The 24,932-nt window shown below is 38.6% G+C and overlaps 1 non-coding gene across 1 annotated transcript; it reads left to right on the forward strand.

The window, feature by feature from the left end:
* Window positions 1–24,444: 24,444 nt before the first annotated feature.
* On the forward strand, window positions 24,445–24,555 carry LOC128110239 (U6 spliceosomal RNA). Its single transcript, XR_008218188.1, has one exon. It is a non-coding gene; the product is annotated as a U6 spliceosomal RNA (small nuclear RNA).
* The last annotated feature ends 377 nt before the right edge of the window (window positions 24,556–24,932 follow it).

The following is a 24,932-nucleotide window of genomic DNA, read 5'->3' on the forward strand; positions in this document are numbered from 1 at the left end:
ATTTCTGTTCCAAGATATTTAATAAAGACCTAAAAATTAAAACTAATCCCAACTTGTAATTACAAGGACATGCAGTAGGTATTTGATTTAATAGTGAATAGATATAAAAATAAGGTGCATAGTTAACATTCTATGTAAGATTCCCATACTTAGAACATGGTTAATTGTTAAGTGCTATCTGAAAAGATGAAATACTAGCAGTTATGTGTGTGCATGTGTATCACTATTATATAAAAATACTGACTGTAGCTTAAGTTTTCCTGCCTGGCCCACAGTCAGGACAAATCTTTGACACCCGCCAGTCCCACAGCCGCTCAGACCCGACCAAGTATTCACAGAGACTTATATTGGTTACAAACTGTATGGCCGTGGCAGGCTTCTTGCTAACTGTTCTTACAGCTTAAATTAATCCATTTCCATAAATCTATACCTTGCCACATGGCTCGTGGCTTACCAGCATTTTCACACGCTGTTTCTCATCATGGCAGCTGACATCTCTCTGACTCAGCATTCTACTTCCCAGCTTTATTCTCCTTCTTGTCCCGCCTACACTTCCTGCCTAGCCAATGGCCAATCAGTGTTTTATTTATTGACTAATCAGCAACACATTTGCCCTACAGAGCATTCCACAGCAACTGACAGTAAGAAAGAAAAGAATTACCCTCCTTGTGAGATTATGATTGTATTGTTATTTCTCTTCATTTTTCATGCTATATGAGCATTATTATTCCATTGTTATCCCAGCATTAAACTACACTGTACTTTCAAGTAATGTGTCTCTCACTGAGCCCAGATGAGGAGAGTTGGGAAGAGGCCGAGAACTGCTCCTAACTGATAATCAGCTGAACTTTGAGCATGAGTTTTTCATGGGGCATTGGACTCACTAGCTTGAACTTTCAATCTACAAAGTCATTGATAAAATGCAAAAGCATTCATTTGCTTCATTAGTACATGAAATCATTACTTACTATGACACCATATGCTGTTATTAACATCTAATTTGACAAAGAAATGTAGAGGAAGACCCATGAAAAATAGTCTAGAAAAATATTCTTTAATATGTAGGAGAGAAATACATTTCTGAAGCACATGACCTGAATTAGGAAACCCAAATAGGGGATTTACTTACCATGTTAACATCTAGGTACTGTCTCTTCTAAGATGCACTACTAAATGACAAATTTTAAATTTTGTTTGTAAAACCAAGTTGCCATGCTTCCATAAATTCTATACTCTTTTACTCACTGTTATGTCCGTAGTAGCTTTCCTTACATATAGATTTTTTATTTTATAATTTGATTTAATTTTACATATCAGCTGTGGATTCCCCTGTCCTCCCTCCTCCTGCCCCCCCCCAACTTCCCTCAGCCCACACCCCATTCCCATCTCCTCCAGGTCAAGGACTCCCCTGGGGATTCAGCTTAACCTGATAGATTCAGTCCAGTGAGGTCCATGTATGAGCGAGAATTGTTGAGACCAAGATTGGAAAAAACACAGGGACAAATAGCCAAACATATAGATTTTTATAATGTGTCTTATCCAAAGACAGACAGGAAATAGAGGAAAATATATGTTAGAATTTTTCCAACAGTACTTTCAGAATCCGACTCCACTAAGTAAGGTTTGTCAATGTGGAGGCTTTTATCTCTGTGTCTTCCACAGAGCATTATCAGATAATTTGGTGATGAATATTTTTTCAAGTATTCCAAGTTTTGATATTGTCACTCTCTTGATCAGACCATATGGCACCACAAAAATCTCATGTGATAATGTGAGATCTATAATCTCTTCTCCAATGTTTCTAAAATGATTTGTAGATAGAAACACTGTGAGTGCCATTGTATAATTAGGAATAACAACCGAATTCACACATATGGCGACAAATTAAACCACAGAACTAACTAGTCAGGGGTGAGTATAGACTTCCAGACATGGAAGAGAGCATATCTGAATATCACAGAAAAAAAAAATGTCCGGTAAAAGCAAGTCAGAATCCTTAAAATAGAACAAGTTACAAAATGGAGGTGAGACTGTAGAACAAAGACAGTATGGAATTCAGCTCACATCACAAAGAAAAATAGAGATGTCTAGTAAAGACCAAACTACCTAGTTAACTTTATGAGTATTTTATTGCCTATCAATCAAATAACAGATAGAATGAAAATCAAACTATTTCTTACTTTTATCTGCTATCCTGTTCTGCTAAGTTTCCATCATCATGAGAAAACATCTGAGAAAAAACATGTAAGAGAAGAAGGTTTTATTCTTGAACCAGTGTTTCAGAAGCTGTAGTCCATATTCAGCTATTTCTACCATGATGGCCTGAAGCCCAGCTGTACATTATGGTGGAGAGGCCATAATGGCAACCAGGAAACAAAGAAAGAAAGCCAGAATAGGCAAAAACAATATATGCCCTCTAAAGACTCTTTCTCTATCATTCTGTCCATGTTCTATGCCTTTCCATGGAATAATTTTCATATTTCTAACTTTCCAGATCTTTTAGAGTGACACTCATGACTCCATATATCCAACCCCACTCCCAACCAGGGTATCTCTTCAGAGAATTCACATTGCCTGGCCACACAGGCTTTGAGTTGAAGGGTAGGTAAAAGCTCCCACAACCTATGGCTTATATTCTGCATGCCTATAAAACCAGAATGGATAATATGGAGGTCGACTGCTGGCTCAAACAGTAGCTAGATCCCTTGAGACATGTTGCATTGGCTTCTGGTTGGATGAAGCATGGTACAATGGACCCAAGGCGCTCTTGTATGAACGGAGAGCCCTGTTGCTCTTTTCTCAAGGAAAATAATTTTAAATGAGTCTTGCTGATCCCTGATTTGCCCTCAAGGCCTCTTTCTTTATTGTGTCAGAATGAAGTACTCAGCTTCTTCGTAGTGGTGTTGATATCTTCAAAACCAAAGTCTTATTTAGTCTCAACATACCACCAGCTTTTCCGATCAAACTGCAGGTTTTTTTTTTTATCTTTCTGCTCTGATTTGTATCTCCAATTCTCACTGTAAACCTGCCTAAAGGCAGCTCACAATGCACCTGCATAGTGTGTATGTATGCTGTGCTGCCTTGGAATGGCTTCCACCACATGAATTATTATGATATATTAGATTATCATGTTTAAATTTAGCCTCACACAAATGTTGGTAAGTTCTTTACCACAATGCAATGTACATGCCTCCAGTCCGATACCTGAGTGTTCACTTCCATTTGAACCTCACCAGGGGTCTTTACTGCTCACATTCATATTAGCCTTCTTGTCTTATGAATTTCTAGCAAAATTACTCATCAAACTATGGTTACACATACTAGAGCCTCATTAGCCTTTCATTTCATGATGTTTTCAAATTGGTCTTTTAAAGGCTTCTGAACTACCAGGTCGGTAAGTCACAGCGACGGATACTGAAAGGACTGGATGGCCCAGCCAGGGCCCTCACACGCTCCCCTAGCAGCCCTGGCATGGACCAGGCCTTAGTTTCAGTTCACTAGAACCGACTAGAACTGAGCAAGCAATTCTCAGGAAAACCACAACTTAGGGGCAACCAATCAACAGGTGCCCCCCAGCCTCCTACAGGCTCAGTAGGCGTCCCCTGGCCCCTTCTGCTGGCTCAGCAGATGTCCCTCAGACTTCTGCTAGCTAAAGATAGCTTTTCCTACCCTCTCATCAACAAGTCCCTAGACACTAGACGCCCCCCAACAACAACAACACAAATGGGCCCCTAACCACTACAGCCTCCCACCAATCAACTCCTAGACTAATCTTTCCTCCACCATGCAGCACTAGATTAATCCCTCCTCTCTGGAATTCCCCTAACTCTGCTTAAAAGGAGCTTTCAACCCCGCTTTGGGGTCGCTCTTTGCCACCCCATCATGCTGGAAATAAACGCTCTTTCTAAATTGCATACGTGACTGTTGGTTTTTATTGGGGGCTTCTCTCTGACCTTAACAGATACAATTCTAGGCATTGTTTCCCTCTTAAATAATTTTTTTTAATTAATTTATTTATTTTATAGGCCGGCTGCGGTTTTCCCCCTCTCCTCTCCTCCCAGCCCCTCCCCCAAACCCCTCTTTCCACCCTCGGATTCACCTCTCCTCTGACAACCCCAGACTGCACCCCCACATCAGGCTTCCATATCCCAGCCTACCACATTGGAAGAAGCCTTCGGCTTTACCAGGGGCCAGGCAGGATCTAGGAACCTCAAGTAAGACATTGCCTACTGCCCATAAAACCCCTTTAAGACACACACACACACACACACACACACACACACACACACACACACACACACAAACACACAACAAGCTCCATATCCTGTGAGTGTTAGGCCTGCATGTGTCTGTGCACCATGTGTCCTTAGAGGTCAGAAGAGGCATCAGATCCCCTAGAACTGGAATAACAAATATCATCAGCCATCATGTGGGCTGGAAAGCAAACCTAGCTTATCTGGAAGAGCAGCCAGTTCCTCATCATTGATCAATCTCTCCACACCCTTCTTGTGTGGGTTGGTTTTTCTTCTGGGGAGTGGTGGTTACCAAGGCAGGACTTGTATTTGTCATATAGATGAGAATGGACTTGCCCTCCAGATCCTCTTGTTTCCATATCCCAAGTGCTTGAATAACAGGAATGCATGCATCATCATGCTGGGCTGACAAGAAGTCTTTTTATTATTATTAAAGCTTTATGACAAAGAACTAGCAAATGAAAAAACACTGTATTTGTTAAGCTTTAAAATTTTACTGCAATAAAATCAATGGAAACACCACAAATAAAAATTTAAGTATAATTATATACATAATTATTCAAATTGAAGATAAAAATTTTACATTCACATTTCAGTTTCAGGAAGTGTCATATAATGTGGAGCAAAACACTATTATGATATGTTGTAGCTAAGAAGACTAAGGAGTTAAGAATGGCCTGCAACTTTAAAAATTAGATAATGGTGTACTCTTCTTTGTTGCTAACTCCACTGATCTACACATTTTCATGCTTTTCTTCTAAGAAGTTAGAGAAAAGGAACATTTATGTGGCTATTTGGGAGATTAATAAAGCATGGCTTGTTCTTTGTAACCAGGGCTGTTGTTGGATCTCAGATCTATTTCAATAGCTTAAACAATTCAGCAAGTCTGAATGATACTAGAAAAAAATGCTTAATAAAGGAGGTCATGTTCAGCATGAACTGTATTTTCCATCTTCTTGTCAACATAAGTCAGATTATCCTGGGCAATTAAACATTTGCACAAAAGGAAAAAAGGGTTCCTTTGATGTAAAGTTAAAGATTATGATATTCAAAAACTGTATGGTGGTATGCAACGTCTTTTGATCATAGTTTACTCGGGTGCTTTTATTCAGTAAGAGCATCTATAGTACACTGTAAATTAAAACATGAAAATTTACAAACAAAAAGACTGTGAGATTCTATGATGGAAGGAAAAATGCACCCATTTCTGGAAAATAGTAATAAAACTCTCCAAATAAAATTATTTTCACTTTTTAATATTTAGACTATGTGATTTTAATGTTCTAATAAGATTTGAAACAAATAAAATCACTAGTAAAAAAGTTGAGTATAAAATTAGTGACAAACATTCCTCTGAAAATATGAATATTTTTGTTCTCAAAACTTTGCAAAATCTATAGATATTAATGAAAAACACCTCCATTAAACCCTGGTAGCACGCTGACTTAATGGCATAGATACAAAAGCAAAGTTTGGCTTGCTGAGAAATGTGGCAGTCAGGGTAATTAGATTTCTTAACTCCGGGATGTATTTCATCTTGAGATCTTTTCTCTGAATTAGTATTTGAGCTTCTGCTGAATGTAAATTATCTTTTTTACAGTGTATCAATTTATTTTCATCACAGCTAACTCTGTCTGAACCCAACCCTGCAGAGGCTGCTGGTTATTTAAAAGATATTTTTCAGAAAAGCTTCGTTAAAAACTGGCAAGTTCTTTTTAGAAAACTTAAGATTTCCTTTTAATAAAAAAATAACAATATGAAAAACTAATTTAAATTGTTTTTGGAGTTTATTTCTCTAGTCCATTTAAAATACATGCAGATAATATAAGCATTCTCTTATTTTTTTAATAGGCATCTTACTTTATTCTTACAATCAGTCTTATATAGGATCTCTGCCTCTCTTAGAATAACTTGAGAAGACATAAGAATCAGAAAGTATAAATGTTATTTATTCCTACTTTAATCCAAAATTTTTAGTATATCTAGATATTTGTCAGCCTGACAATTATTATTGAATATGAGTAAAGTCAATTATCAAGAACAAAGGTTAGGTTAGTATAAAAATTGTAATGCTTAGAAATTTAGGGTGTTCTGTTAATTGATTAAGTATCCTTTCTAAACAATTTAAACAGTCTGACATCTTGTCCCTGAAAAGGAACACTCACACTCACCATATCATGCATAGCCTTTGTCTTCTTGTTCATGGATAAAGAACATTTCTTCAGTTAGCCAAGCCACTGCTCTATAGCTGTTCATCTATTTCTTGCTCAATATGAAAACACCACACACACACACATACACACAAAAAACAATCTTTGACCAGAAAATAAGGAATGGGCTGCAAGATTCTAAACAGTTTATGACAAGTCAGTGACTGTTAAATTTTGACTTTACAATGAACACTGTGTGATTTTAACCCAACTTTAGCACCCTTGTCTGTCAATGGAGATTAAGACTTGTGCTTCTTCTTGTGTTTTGGGTCTATGGACCAGTTATGATTCTACATATTATGTAGAAGCAACACTTAATCATTGTTGGCATTAGAAGTCAATGTTATTGTTTTCTACCATGTATGGCATGAGATAACATTCTCTTTCACCGTTGCATACCTTGTATAGATGCTGCATTTGTTGTAACATACAACAGAATGGATAATTTTTCAAAGGGGAGAAAGACAGTCCTTGCAGCAATATTGAGAATAAAATGAAGGTGTTAGGTTAGAATGTGGAGCTATCAAGATGGCTGTTCATTGAGTGGGAATGGAAGTATCTGACTCCTTCTCTCTCCTTTTGACTTTGTCTTTAAAAACTCTTGTATGATAGTGAATGACTAACTATGCGGACCCAGGTAGGAACTGAACATGAGCAAATGCCTGTCATATTATTTGTATTTCTCTCCAGGTTTTGTTGTTGTTGTTGTTGGTGGTGGTGGTGGTGGTGATGATGATGATGATGGTCTTCCTCCTCCTCCTCCTCCAATTCCTCCTCCTCCTCCTCCTCCTCCTCCTCCTCCTCCTCCTCCTCCTCCTCCTCCTCCTCCTCCTCCTCCTCCTCCTCCTCTTCTTCTTCTTCTTCTTCTTCTTCTTCTTCTTCTTCTTCTTCTTCTTCTTCTTCTTCTCTTTTCTTAGCTATAGTTATAACATATGTAAGTTTTCTATAAATATTCTGTGCTGAAAAACCAAAGTACTGTCTATGCCATGGAGAAGCATATTGATTGGTGAAGGACTGCAAATTTCTCATAGAAACACAGAAGTTAGGAGCTGAGCATCATCCAGCCACCTCTCCTGGATGAAGAGATTTCTCTGTTTATGGCCAGACTGATGTGGTCAGGACTTGACTGGATAAAAGTTTTCAGTGCATTTGGAAAGCTACATTACTTGAGGCCATGTGGTGCCAACAGGCTGCACTCCTAAAGCTACTTTCCAGAGGAAACCTCAGCTCTGGGCTCTATGGAGCCGCTGCTGTCTGGACAGTTCAACAACTCTGCCAAGGACCAAGGGAGTAAGTGACCTTTAACTTTATGATGAAATAGATTCCTATCAGGAGAGTATACAGTATTAGACAGAATCAACCTTAGTAAATTTGTCACAAGATTTCTGGGGGGTTTAATCCCATCAGTTCTATGTAGTAAAGGATTTCATTAACATTGAATGAAAGATTCTAATGTGCAGCTACTATAACCAAAATATAATTCAGTATTTAGTAACATGTTGTGCTTTAATGACGTCAGTCTTAGAATTTTAACTGTGGCTTCTTTAATTTGAAAGATAATATTATGTCTTACTTCAGAAGAGGATATGATAGGAAAATTAATATGAACATTTTTAAGTACTAAATAAAGGCTTTTGATGAAAATGTAAAAAAGATAACTTTATGCTGCTTTCTTCTTATAAAATACTATGAAACCTGAAAAACAAGAAAAATTCCTCTTCCATGAACAAAAGAAAAAGAAGAAACAGAAAATTTTCAACAAGAATGTCAGTAAATATCCTGAAAATGTGTTTTCCAAGTTGCAGTGCATAATAAACAATGCTTGAAGTATAATGCCCGAAAAACCCTATCTGTCGATTCTTTGATCATTGCCCTACTAAAATCCTTAGCAACATGGAAGGAGTTAGTGTGAGAAATAAAAATTTTCCTGAAAATATTTTAATGTAATAAACAAAGATCAATATAAAAACACTATCAAATATCAATAATGCAAAAAACATAGATCAATATCAAAATCAAAGAAAACTTAGTGAAATCAATTTTTTGTATGAGACAAACCACAAGAATAAAGTTGATTAGCTAAGCAAGACATCGTTAACAAGATACTGCTCATACTGTGTTAACAATAGTACTAAAAAATGATAACATCAAAGCCAGGACCTGTTATCTCACAAAATGATGTAGGGTTTCTGACACATATATCTCTGTGTGTTATATATGTATGTTACATGTATGCCTTATGTGTGTCTGTGTGGTCCAACTACCACATCTCAGTGATTTGCTGTCTGTGTTCCTGTTGATCAATGAGTACTAAGCTACAGTTAGGGGTAAGTAGGTCTAGTTTGCTATTGAACACTAGGGTGAATAAAGACAATAATGTACTATACATTTAAAACAACAAGAGGTGTGGAAAGATGGCTTAGGGATAAAGAGCACTGGTTGCTCTTTTAGAGGACCTTGGTTTTATTCCTAATACTCACAGGACTGATGGCAACCACCTGTAACTCCAGTATTAGGAGATCTGACACCCTCTTCTGGCACTTACAGGAATTTTAGGTGGTGCATAAACATACATGTGTGCAGGGAAAACACCTACACACATAAAACAAAATGATAATTTCAGAATAATTTTTAAGATAAATAAGTAAAACAACAGGATTTTGAATGTTCTTATAATAAATATATGATAAATTTTTGAGGAGACTGATATATTTAATCTGATTTAATCATTACACAGTATGCATAAAAAGATTCCATGACGCCCCTTTAATATGTAGACATTTTAGGCATTTTATGTAACAGTTAAAAAATAAATTTAAATGATAAAATTTGACCCGGTGAGATGGCTTAGTGGGTAAAGGCACTTTTCACTAAATGTGACCACCTGAGCTCAATCAGTGACACCCATTTGGTGGAAGAAAACTGCCAAAAATCATACCCAGACCCTGGGGGTACTCCCCACACACATACATGTATATATGCACACAAATTTTTTTTTAAATATAGATTAACTAGTCATCAGTTTATTTAATAGTCATCCGTATCAAACTTTGAATATTTTATTGATTCAACTCATTAATAAGCTATTTCCTTAAATCTGAAAAAAAAAAACTAAGTCAAATGAAATTACAGTGAAACGAAGTTCTGGGAGCTCCTAACTTAATCATCATAATATAAACATAGACACACACTTATCTTTGAAAAAATAGTCAATCTTGTTGAAAAAATAAGAAATAATCAAGAATTGGAAATACACAGGCACAGTTTGCAGGTGTGAGGAGTGAGGGTGGGGTGGACCAAGCTAGCAGGCTTCCAGGAAGCAGCATGGAATAGTACTGTACGGTACACCAGTAAAGACAAGTTTGGTCACATGATCCCCCTAGGAATCGTCTAGTGTGAAGCATGGTCATCATCTTTCTGGCTTACTAAAAGTACAGAGGATATGCTAACAAAACTGAAAATTCAATCTTCTTTAACATCATAAGCCCTATTGGGCATTGTCTAAAATCATATTTCTAGTTTGGACTCTGCAGAGTCATGAGCGAGGAAAGGGTCTCTCTTGAGAAGTTATTAGCCCATTTCAGCCAAGTCTACTGAGGCCCAGTTTCTATAGAAACAGACAAATGTCGAAGAAAGAAGGAATGGAGATTGGAGTGTCTGATGGACAGCTCCAATGCAGAGCTGAAGAGGATATTAACTGTGTAAGAGCAAAACTTCCATCACAGATTTTCTGGCAGCTCAGGAGTTTGAGCATTTGCTGACTACCAAGTTTGCTACAGTGGAGCAACATGACTGTAAAGTAGTTGAAAGCTGGACTTTTTTCAAGTTGCTGAAAATGTCAGCCTAAGGGAGGAGAATCGATGTCATTATTGAGATGTCCCATCCAGGGAAGCCAAATGGCCAGTTGCCTCCTGCGCTGCTGTTCTGCAAAACGTAGGCTTAAGTAGTTTTCCAGGAAACTTCTCTGTCAGTATGGATATCTATCTCACCTTATGGTCATGGGCCTGCACATTCACATTAAGGCCCCATCATCTCCATATGCTGCTTCAGCTTAGCCTCAGGAAGTGAGGGTGGAGGTTGAGAAAGCCAGAGGGATAGATGTCTGAGTCATTGCATTTGCCAGGAAATTGGGATCAATCAAGATAAAAACTGAAATGATGCTACAGGAAAAGAAGATTCTGGGGCTATAAAATTTTATACCAAATAGGAAGTTGGGCCCCAGGGAAGCTGGCCTTAGTCATCGGTTTCTGGTCCTTTTTTTTTCCTTTCCAGGTTTGGATTAGTTGAGGGAATGGCACCGGGTCCAGTTCACCTTTGTAAGGACAGAGGTCACTTCTTCCCTGAAAGCATGGATTTATAGGGGAATTGCATGTTATCTATACACAGAGCAAGGTTGCATGATGTGGATCTACTTTGCTAGAGTGCAATGTAGTGGTAGAGTACTTGTGCAGCATGTACACAGCCCAAGGTTTTACATCCAGAATCAAATAAATAAATAAATAAATATTTTTAAATGAACAAATAACTAATATTAAGTCTTTTGGACTTAAAGCAAATAAATTTTAAAATAAAAAAATCAAAACATTAGAAGTTTGAAAAGTGAAGGAAATAAGCTTCAGCAAATAAATCAACACATTGCAACAGAAATTTCTGAAAGAAACAAGATCAAAATTAAAACAAAAGAGTATCTTCCAGACACAACCTCTGATGAACATATGAACTCACAGAGACTGTGCCAGCAGGTACAAAACCGAACAAAATCACAGCAAGAAGGGGCAGTGGCCCTCAAGTCCTACCCCTAACCAAGTATTTGCGGTTGATTCCTGCTGGGAGAGGGGAAACCACCTTTCTTCAATGGAGTGAAACAGGGTATACCAACAAAACTCCTTAGCAGACCTCATGGTGAGGTGTAGTTGACCAACACACAACAATTCCATGTGTTTGGATGTACATGTGTGGTTTTTTTTAAATTATGTCTTTGAGTTTTTGATATTACGCTATCATAAAACCATCTCCTCTTTCCCTTTCCTCCCTCCAGATCATCCCATATGCTCTTCCATTTTTCAAATTCATGGCTTCTTTCTTCATTAACTGCTCATACACATACACAGATACACAGACACACACACACACACACACACACACACACACACACACACACACAGACACACATATAAAGAGAAACCTGAAAATAAAGATATAATAGCTCTAAGAGTGTATAAATCAAAAGGCATAACATTCAAGAAAATAAAAAAGTTCAAGATACTAAAGTAACATTAGAGCAAAATATGTGAAGTAAGTATAACGAAAAAAAAGAAGGAAAAAAATCATAGCTATGATAGCTTGAAAAATCTTACAAGGATAAGGAAAAGGCCAAAATTCCAAGTTCATTACAGAGGATATACTTGTAACTTAGAAAATAAAGGTCTTGTGTCAGTAAAAGTCAAGATTCAAGAAGAAAATGAGAAAAGATGAAACTTTTTAAATGTTAATAAGCATAATCTCAAAATTTCGTAAATATGGTAGACCCCTAGTGTCTGTAGATGTCACTGTCAAGAGAATGTGTGATCAAAGACAAATTTTGGTGAACTGTGAATGGAAGGTTTGGAGGATCATGAGGGTATCTCAGAAAGAAGGCAAATGCCCAAATCTGTTTTAAATTATAAGCTTTATATGCATTGCCTAAAATGACTTTAATATCTAGGACTTTTTGTTGTATTTACAAATTACACCAAAGGCCAGATATGTATGTGCATAACCCCACTGCTTGAGAGGCGCAGATAAGAGAGCCAAGGGTTTTGGTGTGTTATATGCACATATGAAACTATCAAAGACACAATAGAAATGTCTTCTAAACAGGAGAATAGAAAAGAGATACAGAATAGGATGTCCTCACGGAATTCAATCAAGTCAATATACAAATTTAGGGACCTCAAAGGGTAATTTAAATAAATACCTACCCAAACTTCTACATTCAAGAAAAAATAGCTATGTAAATACAAGAAGTTAGCCGGGCGGTGGTGGCGCACGCCTTTAATCCCAGCACTCGGGAGGCAGAGCCAGGCGGATCTCTGTGAGTTCGAGGCCAGCCTGGTCTCCAAAGCGAGTTCCAGGAAAGGCGCAAAGCTACACAGAGAAACCCTGTCTCGAAAAACCAAAAAAAAAAAAAAAAAAAAAAAAAAAAAAAAACTGCTACACAAATACAAGAAGTTAGACAAATTTCCAAGTAAATGGTAACTTGGCATGTATTTCAATCAGAAAACATACATACAAGTAACATTATATAGACTCCACAGGTTATAACAATATATAATATATAATAATAAATGCATATATACATGCAACAACAATTGAGTTAAAAAGAGGCCATAAATTTGAAGGAGAGGGAGGGGTATGGGAGGGCTTAGAGAGAGGAAAGGGAAGAGAGAAATGTTGTAATTAAAACACAATTTTAAAAATACACAAAAAAGTGGCGAATAGTTGTTTTTTTTTTAAAAAAAACTCCAAGCTGCCGGTGGCGGTGGTGGCGCATGCCTTTAATCCCAGCACTCGGGAGGCAGAGGCAGGCGGATCTCTGTGAGTTCCAGGCCAGCCTGGTCTGCAAAGTTAATTCCAGGAAAGGCGCAAAACTATACAGAGAAACCCTGTCTTGAAAAACAAAAACAAAACAAACAAACAAAAAAAAACTCCAAGGAACTAGATTATGTAGCATGAAAAAACACATATGAATTTTAAATGCTTATTATTAATAAAACAAAACTAATTTATAATCCATGATACCATATAAAGTTCTAAAAAATGGAAAGTATAAAAATGACTTACAAAAATATAGAACCATGGGTGCCATGAGACTGAGCATTAGGGAAGATGGATGAATAATGGAAATGTAGGAAATTCTATTGCTAGGTAAATCCACCAGAGAACATACATAGACACTCTTAAAGCTGAATAGACAGTCTGTATTGCTGGCTGACTATTGCACAGGGAATTTGCCCAAATCATGCAGCCCCAAGCCTCAATCTTCTTTGTTTTAATGTAAAAAAAAAAAAAAAACATACCCTGGTTGAACAGTAAGTAAGAAGCAGAACTACAGAAGCCAAAGAGCAAGGTGAGAACACTTAGGGACTTTCCTGAATTCGGGAACCATGGACGAGGTCCTTGATGGATTAGGTCTTTGTTTCCAATTTGGCAAGTGTTGGAGCCTATATGCCTCCTACGTGGTGTTTGTTGTGCTAAGACCTGGGAACCTGTTACATTCCCGACCGGTTCTATGGGCATGAATCAAACCATGGACTCATCATGGGGGCAGAGAGTTTATAGTGTACCCTCTCAGCATCAACAATTTAGCAGAATTTACTCTCTGTTTTACATAGTTAAGTAGGGAGCTGAGCAAACAGGGTCCTACAGTGAGGGCTAGAAGCAAAAGGATTAATAGCCCACCCACTGCTCTACTTAGAATAGTTAACCAGGGTCACCAAGAGAATAAGGACTGATACCAGTTACTAGACTCTCAATGTGTTTTTCATTTGGTTGGCTGGATTTTAAGGTTATTTTTTCTTACTTTCCATATAATTCTTTTTTTCCTCTTTTATGTGCTTTTTTTCCTAATAATATATCCTGATTATGGTTTCTCCTCCCTCTGCTCCTCACAGTTTCTCCCCACCTCCCCTCCCATCCAGATTGACTCCCTTTCTCTCTCTCATTGGAAAACAAATAAGATTCTAAGGGATAATGATATGATATGATACAATATGATATGATATGTGATAAAACAAAACTAACATATCAGAATTAGACAAAGGAAAACAGAAGGAAAGAAGCCCAGGAGAAGGCACAAGGATTGTTCACACACTCAGCAATCACATAAAATACTAAACTGGAGGCCATAATATATACACAGAGGACTGGGTGCAGACCTGTGCAGGCCCTGTGCATGCTGCCTCAGTCTCTGTGAGTTAATATGAGTTTTGATCATGTTGATTCAGAAGGTCTTGTTTTCTTGGTGTCCTCCAAACCCTCTGGATCCTAAACTTTTCTGCCTCCTCTTCTATGGGGTTCTCTGAGCCCTGGGGGGAAGGTTTTGATAGAAATATCCCATTTAGAGCTGTGTGTTCCACAGTCCTTCACTATCTGCCTAGTGTCTGGCTGTGGTCTTTGTATATGTTTCCATCTGTTGCAGGAGGAAGCTTCTCTGATGATGACTAAGGAAGACACTGATCTACAAGTATAGCAGAATGTCACTTTATCATTATATTCTTTCAGTAGAACAGTAGTATTTTGTCTTACACTAGGTCCCTGGGCTGTTTTGTTTCGGGTTCTTGGTCACCAAATCAGTGCCAGCTATGGGTTTCATCTTGTGGAATAGGACTTAAATCAAATCAGATATTGATAGCTTACTTCCACAAGCTTTGTGCCACCATAGCCCTACCATACATTGTAAGCAGGACAGCATTATAAATCAAGAGTTTATGGCTACATTGATTTTTACATTTCTTTTTTTTTTTTTTTAGCTGGGTTTCTCTGTGTAGTTTTGGTGCCTGTCCTGGATCTCGCTCTGTAGACCAGGCTGGACTATAACTCAAAGAGATCTGCCTGGCTCTGCCTCTCGAGTGCTGGGATTAATGGCGTGCGCTACGAATGCCCGATGATGTTTACATTTCTTGTTTGGTAGCATGCAGAGTATTTTTGACCATGTTAAACTTCTTTTAATTATCTTTGACTGGTTGGCATAGAAGTAAAGAGTTCTTTTTTTTTCCAGTGCCATACAGAGACCTCCATGTTTCATAACAATGAGGTCCATCCAATCCTTTTTGATTTTGAAGAACAACCTCAGCCAAGGAGTCTAGCTTGTCTTTTAGATGGGAAACAGAATGTTCCAGATAGCCTAGGTCTGTGTCTTCATAAGCACTGAGGTTTGTTTTAAAGTTCTAATCCTACATAATTAGGTCTGAGGTCTGGGAGCCTATTACAATTCTTTTGGGCAGTGGAGCTATATAAGATTTCTGCCCATGAGGGTGCCTTCTCTTCACTCCCCTTTTTAGAGCTTATCAGTGGGGCTGTAATAAAATACCCAGCCACTTCTAGCTAACTCTAGCATATCATGCAGAGTCATCCATAGATCAGTCAAAAGTTTTTTTTTCTTCTCCTTTAATTAGTTATAGATTACTACCCAAATGATCAAAGTTAGGGGTCAGGAATACCCACCAAAGCAGAGAGACCAGGCATACTGGGAATCTGAGCCACCTACTAATGCTACCTACTCATTCCTTCTAAGCCAGTTCAATCCTAGGCTCTTACATAACATTTACATTTTATAGCGGAATGCTGCTGTGCACATTCAATTTTATAGTTGAGTAGACCATATAATATTTAGTTCATAATGGGCAATCAGGAGTGCACAGTCACTTTGTGCTCTAGTGGCAAACCAAGAGCTGATTTACCATGAGCAAAAATTATGGTCAGAAGATATGATGGCCTTCAACAGTTCCCTAGGAGTCTGGGTTATTCATTTACTACTAAAGTTTATGACATAACATCCATCACAGACATTTGGGACTTCGGGGTCATAGGGCCCAGTATCAGAATAACAGTTATACCCTGTATCTCATATAGACCTATTTCCTCCTTTGGGACATGTGAAAGCTAGCAATCTTAAGGAACATTTGGAATATAAGCTAGAGTTACAGGATAAATGTTGCATGCATTGTTTTTTCTTCAAATCCAAAGAGAAGTATGAACTGTTCCATTTCTGTTTTATTTTTCCCCATGGGCAACTCCACTGCATCAGATTAGGTCTCTTTTTGGAAAGACTTCTGAATATGATACTACTGCAGAACTTCTTTCCCACTGGACTATTCCTGTAGTCATGGTCACTGTCACCACCCCCACAGATGCCCTAACTTGCCTGGAAAGCGAGCAGTGTCCTAAAAGTACCATCTTCTTTTAAATCCATATCACATTTGCCCCATTTATCCTCAGTGGATCAGGTACTAATTTTAAAATTTTAAGAAGTAAGTGCATAATGTCAAAAGGCAAGGATTCTGTCATTGGTTGACCCCTTGGTTACTAATCTAACGTTTCCTGAAATGACTCTTCTTCTTCCTCTTTTCTGTTGATTGACTAATGTTTGTGCTTCAAGGTCATCTAGAGAATATGTCTAAGGAATTTTCTTTATCCTGCCTCAAGCAACAGATTGTCTTTCCTCACATTCCCAGCCCCAACCTCTGGGAAATCATGCAACACATTTTATTGTTTTCCTTGTAACTCCAGATTTGTTTTAAATATAAAAATGCTCATGCTCTGTCCTATTTCATTGTTAAGAATATACATTTCCTCTAAATGCTCTGAAATGTGTTTATAAATAGCCTGGTACTTAGAGGAATACTAATGGAAGGAAATACTGAAGAAAATTAATCACCATTTGACATCGTGGAAGGAGAGTAAAGGGCACTATCTTAGCATGGAATGATATGACAGGATGTCACAGAATGAGTGGCTTAAACAGAGCTTATGTCTCATCATTCTGCAGGCTGGGAATATCAGTGCCAAAGTCTCAGCAGATCTAATGTCTGTAAAGGGCATGCATATGGGCCTCTTCTTTTTCGATTCTCACATAGCAAACACAAGGTTCCTTTCCCTTCACTGTCTGTGTAAGGACACAGATCCCATTATGAACTAATTAACTCTAGTTACTTGCCAAAAATCCCATTCCTAAATACCATCCTACCAGAGAATATATTTTGGAATTAAGAATTTCAGAAGGATATATATTCATGAAATGTACATATGAGCTCATTTCCCTTTGTATTGCCTAAAATTGCCTGTTGTTTTGTTTTTAAATCAACTACATATAATTCCAGGAGTCCATAAGAGTTTTCTTTCATCTAGATTTTCCTCAGGTAAGCCACCACCATTTGTTCTCTGGACTGCCCTAGCCCAGGTTCTAAGTGGGTGCTCTGTTGTTTCTGCATGTGTACTTTGTTTAATGCTCACGTGTTTAACACAGGCTCAATTATATGACAATAAAGTTAAAACAGTTACCTTGACACCGTTCTCTTCACCCATGCTAAATTTCACAGTGTTATGACAGCAGATCGGTAGGACTCCCACTTCTCCCCCAGCTAAAGCCCTTGAACACACTTGCCAGCAAATACACAGTTGGGAAAAATAGCCTATTATATTGTAAATCATCTCTCACTTTGGAAATATCCTTGGTGGCTCTATATGTTTGAGAAGTTAATTCCTTAACAAATCATTTGAATACAACTCAAAGTTTCATTCAAAAACATGTTCCATGTATTCAGACAAGTCATTTTCTCTTTGGGTTATTTTTCCATTGGGTTTATAGGAACCACTAGTAAGGAGACCCTCGCATGACACCAGAATAGGAACAACTAGCAAACTCTGACTTCATTTAAATTGAAACAGCCTTGTGTGATCTGGTGGCTATTGTGATGACAGCTTGAGTATAGGATATTAATGAAAATAAAGTATTTCATGCAGCAATAGCCCACCTCTATCACAAACTTGCTGTTTGGTCCTAGAATGTAGATTTTCTGGTGTGAGGGGGCAGGGCTGGGCTCCTCAGAAATGTCCATGGTCTGATCTCATTGTAGAGAAGCCAGCCCACACCCTTTACCTGCTTTCTGTTCTCTTTATTACTCCTGAATCCCCACAAGAAAATAATGAACATATACTGTCCACTGAATAGCATATCCTCCATAGTACTATCCGTACACATTACATCTGTGTCTGAGAAAGCTACATAGTACTTTATGTAATACCTTTCCAACAACAGATTTATAAAGTTTATAAATAAACTGTAGATTCTTAATTTAAAAAGTCACTTATGCTTTAAAATGTTTATTACATTTATTTATTTACTGTGAGTATTTGGATAGGCAGCACAGCACTGCAGAAGTTTATACTCTTTCCACCGTGAAAGCTGTTCTCATCGTAACTATTGTTAAATGCTATTGTTATCACTCCATGCCCACGCCAGCTGTTGCTCAGACTATACTGAGTTTTCAGGTGCATCAAACATGTAAGGAACAACCCAGATCCAAGGGCAAGTGTTAAAAGAAGGATAGCTGTGTCATACAAATTCTAGCACTGTGTCAATGGTGCATGACTATAAATAGCTGTTTGTGAGTTTCTTAGACCTTTAAATCTGATAGCTGTGTTCACCCTGGAACACTTAGGAGTATTAAACACTTATATTCTAAAGTCCCCTGATGTTTAAATTGTAAACATTTTTGCAATACTATGGTTATAACCATAAAATTAATTTGATGATTAAATAGTTAGATTTAGCACAGTAATGTCAAGAACAAATCAGAAATGTTCTCATTAACCTTCTAAATGGTACTTCATTAAGCAGCATGGGAAATCTGGCAAACAAACAGTACAATGTAAAGCCAATAGGAATACTTGACCTTCCAGTCCTTACGTTGTTGGTTGTATCAATGGGCTCCTTTTTAAATACACAATGCTTAAAGAGAAGAGAATGCAAACAAAAATGGAGAGAAATAATTAAGAGAAGTACTAATCGAACAATTAGGTTTGCAGCTGGTAAGCATTAACAAGCAGATTTTATTTTTCTAAATAATCGTTCCTTGGAATTGGGGGGAAAGTGTCAGAACATGCTTGAATTTCCACAGCAGATGTGCAGCTCCTAGTTTCTCAAGTATGCTGTCTCCCCCGTGCATGTGCACATTAAAAAAAAAGTGTAGTCCTTCAAACTTTCTTTCCTTTAAACCCTTTCTTAAAAATACACTGGATTCCATTGTGTATATGTACCACATTTTGTTTATCCATTCTTCAGTTGAAGGGCATCTGGGTTGTTTCCATGTTCTGGCTATTACAAACAATGCTGATATGAACATAGCTGAACAAGTGCTCTTATGGTGTGGTTGAGCATTTCTTGGGTATATGCCCAAGAGTGGTATAGCTGGATCTTGGGGGAGATTGATTCCCAATTTTCTAAGAAAGCGCCATATTAACTAGAAAAAATCATCCTGAGTGAGGTAACCCAGACTCAGAAAGACAAACATGGTATGTACTCACTCATAGCAGGATACTAGACATGAAACAAGGATGAATTGTCTGCTACTCACATCACCAGGGAGGCTACCCGGAAAACAGGACCCCAAGAAAGACACAGGGATCGCCCAATGACAGAGAAATGGAATGAGATCTACATGAACAGCCTGGACATGAGTGGGGGTAATGAAAGGCGAGGGTCGAGGGAAAGAGAGCTTGGGGGAGCGGGAGATCCCAGCTGGATCAACAACAGAGAGGGAGAACAAGGAATAGGAGACCATGGTAAATGAAGACCACATGAGAACAGGAAGAAGCAAAGTGCTAGAGAGGCCCACAGAAATCCACAAAGATACCCACACAACAGACTGCTGGCAATGGTCGAGAGACAGCCCGAACTGACCTACTCTGGTGATGGGATGGCCAAACACCCTAATTGTTGTGCTAGAAACCTCATCCAACTACTGAGGGATCTGGATGCAGAGATCCATGACTAGGCCCTGGGTGGATCTCTGGGAGTCCAATTAACGAGAATGAGGAGGGTTTATATGAGCGAGAATTGTTGAGACCAAGGTTGGATAAAGCACAGGGACAAATAGCCAAATGAATGGAAACACATGAACTATGAACCAATGGCTGAGGGGTCCACACTGGATCAGGCCCTCCGAATGGGTGAGACAGTTGATTGGCTTGATCTGTTTGGGAGGCATCCAGGCAGTGGGACCAGATCTTGTGCTCATTGCATGAGTTGGCTGTTTGAAACCTGGGGCCTATGCAGGATTGTTTGGCTCGGCCTGGGAGGAGGGGACTAGACCTACCTGGACTGAGTCTACCAGGTTGACCTCAGTCTGTGGGGAAGGCTTTGCCCTGGAGGAGATGGGAATGGGGGGGGGCGTTGGGGGGAAGGTGAGGGGGACGGGAGGGGGGAGAACAAGGAAATCCGTGACCGATATGTAGAACTGAATTGTATTGCAAAATAAATTAAAATAAATTAAAAAAAAAAATGTTTCTTCAAAGTCAAAAAAAAAAAAAAATACACTGGAATATGGGGATGTAGACATGGCTCAGCAGCTAAACATAGGTACTGCTCTTGCAGAAGAAACCATTTCTGGTCTCAGCACCTACCTTGGGAAGCTCACAACCACCTGTAACTCCAGCTCCAGGGAATCTGACACCCTCTTCTGGTCTCTGAAGGCACTGAACTCACATGAGCACAGACCCACACATAGATACATGCCTATTCACATAATTAAAAATAAAAATCTTAAAAATACAGCAGAATGGAAAATTCCACCAGATGTAGGACACAAAGCAAGGAAAAAGGACACAGAATACAGAAAGAAGAGAGGCCAATCCCAATAGCTATGTGAACTTCCTAAGGAGGGAGATGAAGGGGGAAACTGAACTGACAGGTACACCTCTGTGTTATCCAGGAGAGGTTCGTGCATCCAGGTTAGAACACTTACTCTACCAATGGACTGTGATGAATCCTTCTTGCTGTCTTATACAAAATCTTGTCAAACATTTTTATCCCATGTATTTATTCTCTCTCTCTCTCTCTCTCTCTCTCTCCATTCCTGTGTGTGTGTGTGTGTGTGTGTGTGTGTGTGTGTGTGTGTGTGCGCGCGCACCAAGGTATGTATGCATTTGGAAGTCAGAGGATGACTTGAGAAAGTCTGTCTCTCTTTCCACATGTAGGATATACACATCAAACTGGGGTCCCTGGGTTGGGTGCAAATGCCTTTGTCCACTGATCTATCCTCACGAGCATGTGCCATCTTTTTAAATTCAGAGGGGGCGGGGGAGAAAACAGAAGAGGAGAGGGGATGGGAGGGGATGGGAGGGACAAAGGAGGGGAGGGGAGGACAGGGGAAGGACAGGGGAGGGGAGGGGAGGGGAGAAAAGGGGAGGGGATGGGAGGGACAAAGGAGGGGAGGGGAGGACAGGGGAAGGACAGGGGAGGGGAGGGGAGGGGAGAAAAGGGGAGGGGATGGGAGGGACAGGGGTGGGAAGGGAGGAAAGGAAAGGGGAAAAGCACTCTGGCAAGCATGGATCAGGAATATTTTTTAACTTACTTATTTGACTTTGAACTAATGAAGGTATTCTTCTCTTTTTATTTTAGGTGGATTGATGACTCATTTCTCTCCAACATACTTCTGCGTCTACCTATAATGAAGAGTATGTAGTAGTAGACCACTCAAAATCAGCAGCAGAATACCCCATGTTACTTCTGGAGATCTAATGTCAAGTCCATACTCTGAGCCTCTCAGAAGTCCCAATTTTTTTTATTTTTTTTTAGTATTTGTCAGGCCCTTTCTATACCCAAATCTATCAATTTCCTAAGGTCTCAGAGGAAGTAAGATCAGACTGTGCCCCAGAGACTGTTCAATTTCTTTTTTAGACATTTCTTTCAGAGTTACGATGTTGTCACTTCTTTTGCAACTAGGTTTGTCCTTCCTGTGTGTTTTCAAAACTATTATTTATTTTTTTAACCTACTAAGTCCAATTAGCACTGTGCATGTGTGTATGAATATGAGGTCATCTGCTGGGACATGCTGAACCAACCAGTGGTCACACAGTCAAAGAGAAATTATTCTCCTCCCCCTGGTACCTATCGACTGTCAATAGGTCCTCACCTAGGAAGGAGTCTCAGGAATCTCTCTCATCTCCATCTGAGAATTGTTAAGAAGTTTGGAGAGAGATGTAATGGGGAAACTATGGTGGCATTTTATTTGTACTGAAATGTGATTTTAATTGTATGTTAATAAATAAAGTTGCCCGGGGGTCAGAGCTATTAGAGCCATAGCAAAAGCTGGGCAGTGGTGGTGCATGCCTTTAATCCCAGCACTTGGTAGGCAGAGCTAGGTAGATCTCTGTGTGTTCAAGAATACAGACAGCATTGGAGACACCCGCCTTTAATCTCAATACCATAGAAGACCTGGAGGGCTGTACATACAGGCAGTGACGAGGCAGTCATGTGTTTAGGTTTACAACCAATGAGAAGGCAGAACAGCAAGTCTAAATAAAGACAAACAGACAGGAAGTAGATCTCTTTCAGAGAGGTCTCTTGACTGAAGAGGCTAGCTTCAGCAGGAAGGGTAGGGCTCTTAGCTCTGATCTCTTGGCTTTCTTCTTTGCATTGGTTCTGTGCTTCTTATTTAATAAGATTAAATGTAAATGTTGGTTACATCTACAGGAAACTGGGGCATGCTAGAAGGGAGAATGAAGTGTAGATATGATCAAAATGCATCATATGTCTATGTGAAATTTCAAAGAATAAAAATCCTTCATATTCTGTATGGGCATGCACACTGTTAGAAATAGCTTGTAGAAAAGAAGAAAAGAATATGGATGATAATTAAAAAACAGCACAGAGGAGCATCCAAGATACAACAGAGGTCCATAACTTATCCTTACCAGGTAGGACATTAACTGGATAACTAACTTGACTGCTACTTTTAACTTAAAAATTCATAGAGACATGGTGATGCCTTTTAAAGAAAAATAGGTTAGGTGCAAACAGTAAGAGAGAGGGGGAGAGAAGGAGAGGCAGAGCAAGAAGGGAGAGGGTGGAGAGAAAGCTGCAAGAGTGTGAGCGTCATTATTAATGCCCAGTTCATGTATGTCAATTTACATGTTATATATAAATAGCATTATTTTCTCTTTTCCATAAATTTCAGTATTTCCTTGATTCAACATAAAACATTTTAGTTCAGCTATTGAAATTTATATCAGCTTAACTAGATAAATAGTGAAAGTATCTTTTAACATTTCAGTGTAGATACACCATGCAATTTGCCCTACACGTTTATGGTTTCAATGATATAAATATACGGAGAGAGCTTACTTTATTAAAACTTCTATATACATGAATCTAAAATATCTACACATCTCATTTTAAAAGACGTTCTGTAGAGTTGTTTATGCTTGTTCTGAGGGAGGACAAGTAAGAACCCAAATTAAAGCCACATCTACCACTCCATTAGCTTGATGCCTGTAGTTGGTGCTTTTTTTATATAATTTATCTATAGACAGGCAAGGGACTGTCAAGGGATACATGAGAACACAGTGCCCTTAGCAAGGCCTGCTCTAGAAAGAAACTCTAACCAGAACATTGCCTGCTGTATAGTTATGAGAGACTAACTGACTGGGAAGAAGGAAAAAATCCAACTCTAGCTACTCCTACATTCTGCATGGCAGAAAGGAATTAGTCAACTCATCTTACTTAACTACACAAGTAGTTAAGACACATGTGATGATAAGTTTTGTCCAGACATTCACATATTTCTACTAAATATTCTTAAAATATGTCAGTGACTAAAGCAGATTAATATTTTTCTGTTTTAAATTCATATATCTATTTACATTTTTAGTAGTTAATTATATATTACTATAAACAGTTTAGGGACCTTCTTTTACAAGACAAATAAAATTATGGAATAATCTTAAGACCATCAATTTAAGGGCAACTGAACCAACATATGTTCAATAATATACCAAAAATTTAGCTGTGTTCTAATTAACTACAAAATAAACTTCAAAAGGCATACATATATATTTTGAATCTCAGAGTCTTGTGTCTAGAAAAAGTGATTAAAAATACTTGACAAGTGTGGAGAATTGGAAAGCATTTTTTTTCAAATCTAAACAGCCGTACAACCATTTTCTATTTCTGTACATAAGGAACTTATATGCTGCCACTCTGCCCAAACAATCCGTAAAACAGCTAAGAGAACTGAAAGGGGAAAAAAACTCTATTTAAATCCACAAAAGGAGTGAGGACACAGGGGTCTCAGCTGAGAGAGATGGATGGAGATGGAAAGGATTCATGGCTTACCAGAACAGACACAGGGAGCCCTGTCCACCACAGAAACCAGTGCTGAGAGAGAAAACCCTAAACTGAAATGGACACATCTCTGAAGGTTTACCATGGTCAGGCTCGAGGGTTAAAAACTCCAAGAAAACACATACACTAAAATTACAATGACACAGAAAGATTAGCATGGGCCCTGTGCAAGGAAGACATATAAACTTGTGAAGGGCTTCTTATTTTAAAAACAAACAAAAACCTCTAAGGCAACCAAGCTTTGAGAATTGGTAGACTTTTGTGAGCTTAGTAAACTGTCATGGTCTCCGCTAAAAGCTCGTTGTGTTTCTCACAGTATGTATCTGAGAAACCCCTCTTAGGTTTGCATCAGAGTGTGCTTGCAAGGGACTGTCAAGGGATACATGAGAACATGGTGCCCTTAGCAAGAACTGCTCTAGAAAGAAACTCTAACCAGAACATTGCCTGCTGTATAGTTATGAGAGACTAACTGACTGGGAAGAAGGAAAAAATCCAACTCTAGCTACTCCTGCATTCTGCATGGCAGAAAGGAATTAGTCAACTCATCTCACTTCAGTCCTCTGTGCAATTCTTCACAGGCCTACA

The sequence above is a fragment of the Peromyscus californicus genome, unplaced genomic scaffold (genome assembly GCF_007827085.1).
Source record: "Peromyscus californicus insignis strain IS unplaced genomic scaffold, ASM782708v3 Scaffold_14__1_contigs__length_90479793_seg_2, whole genome shotgun sequence".
Classification (NCBI taxonomy): domain Eukaryota; kingdom Metazoa; phylum Chordata; class Mammalia; order Rodentia; family Cricetidae; genus Peromyscus; species Peromyscus californicus.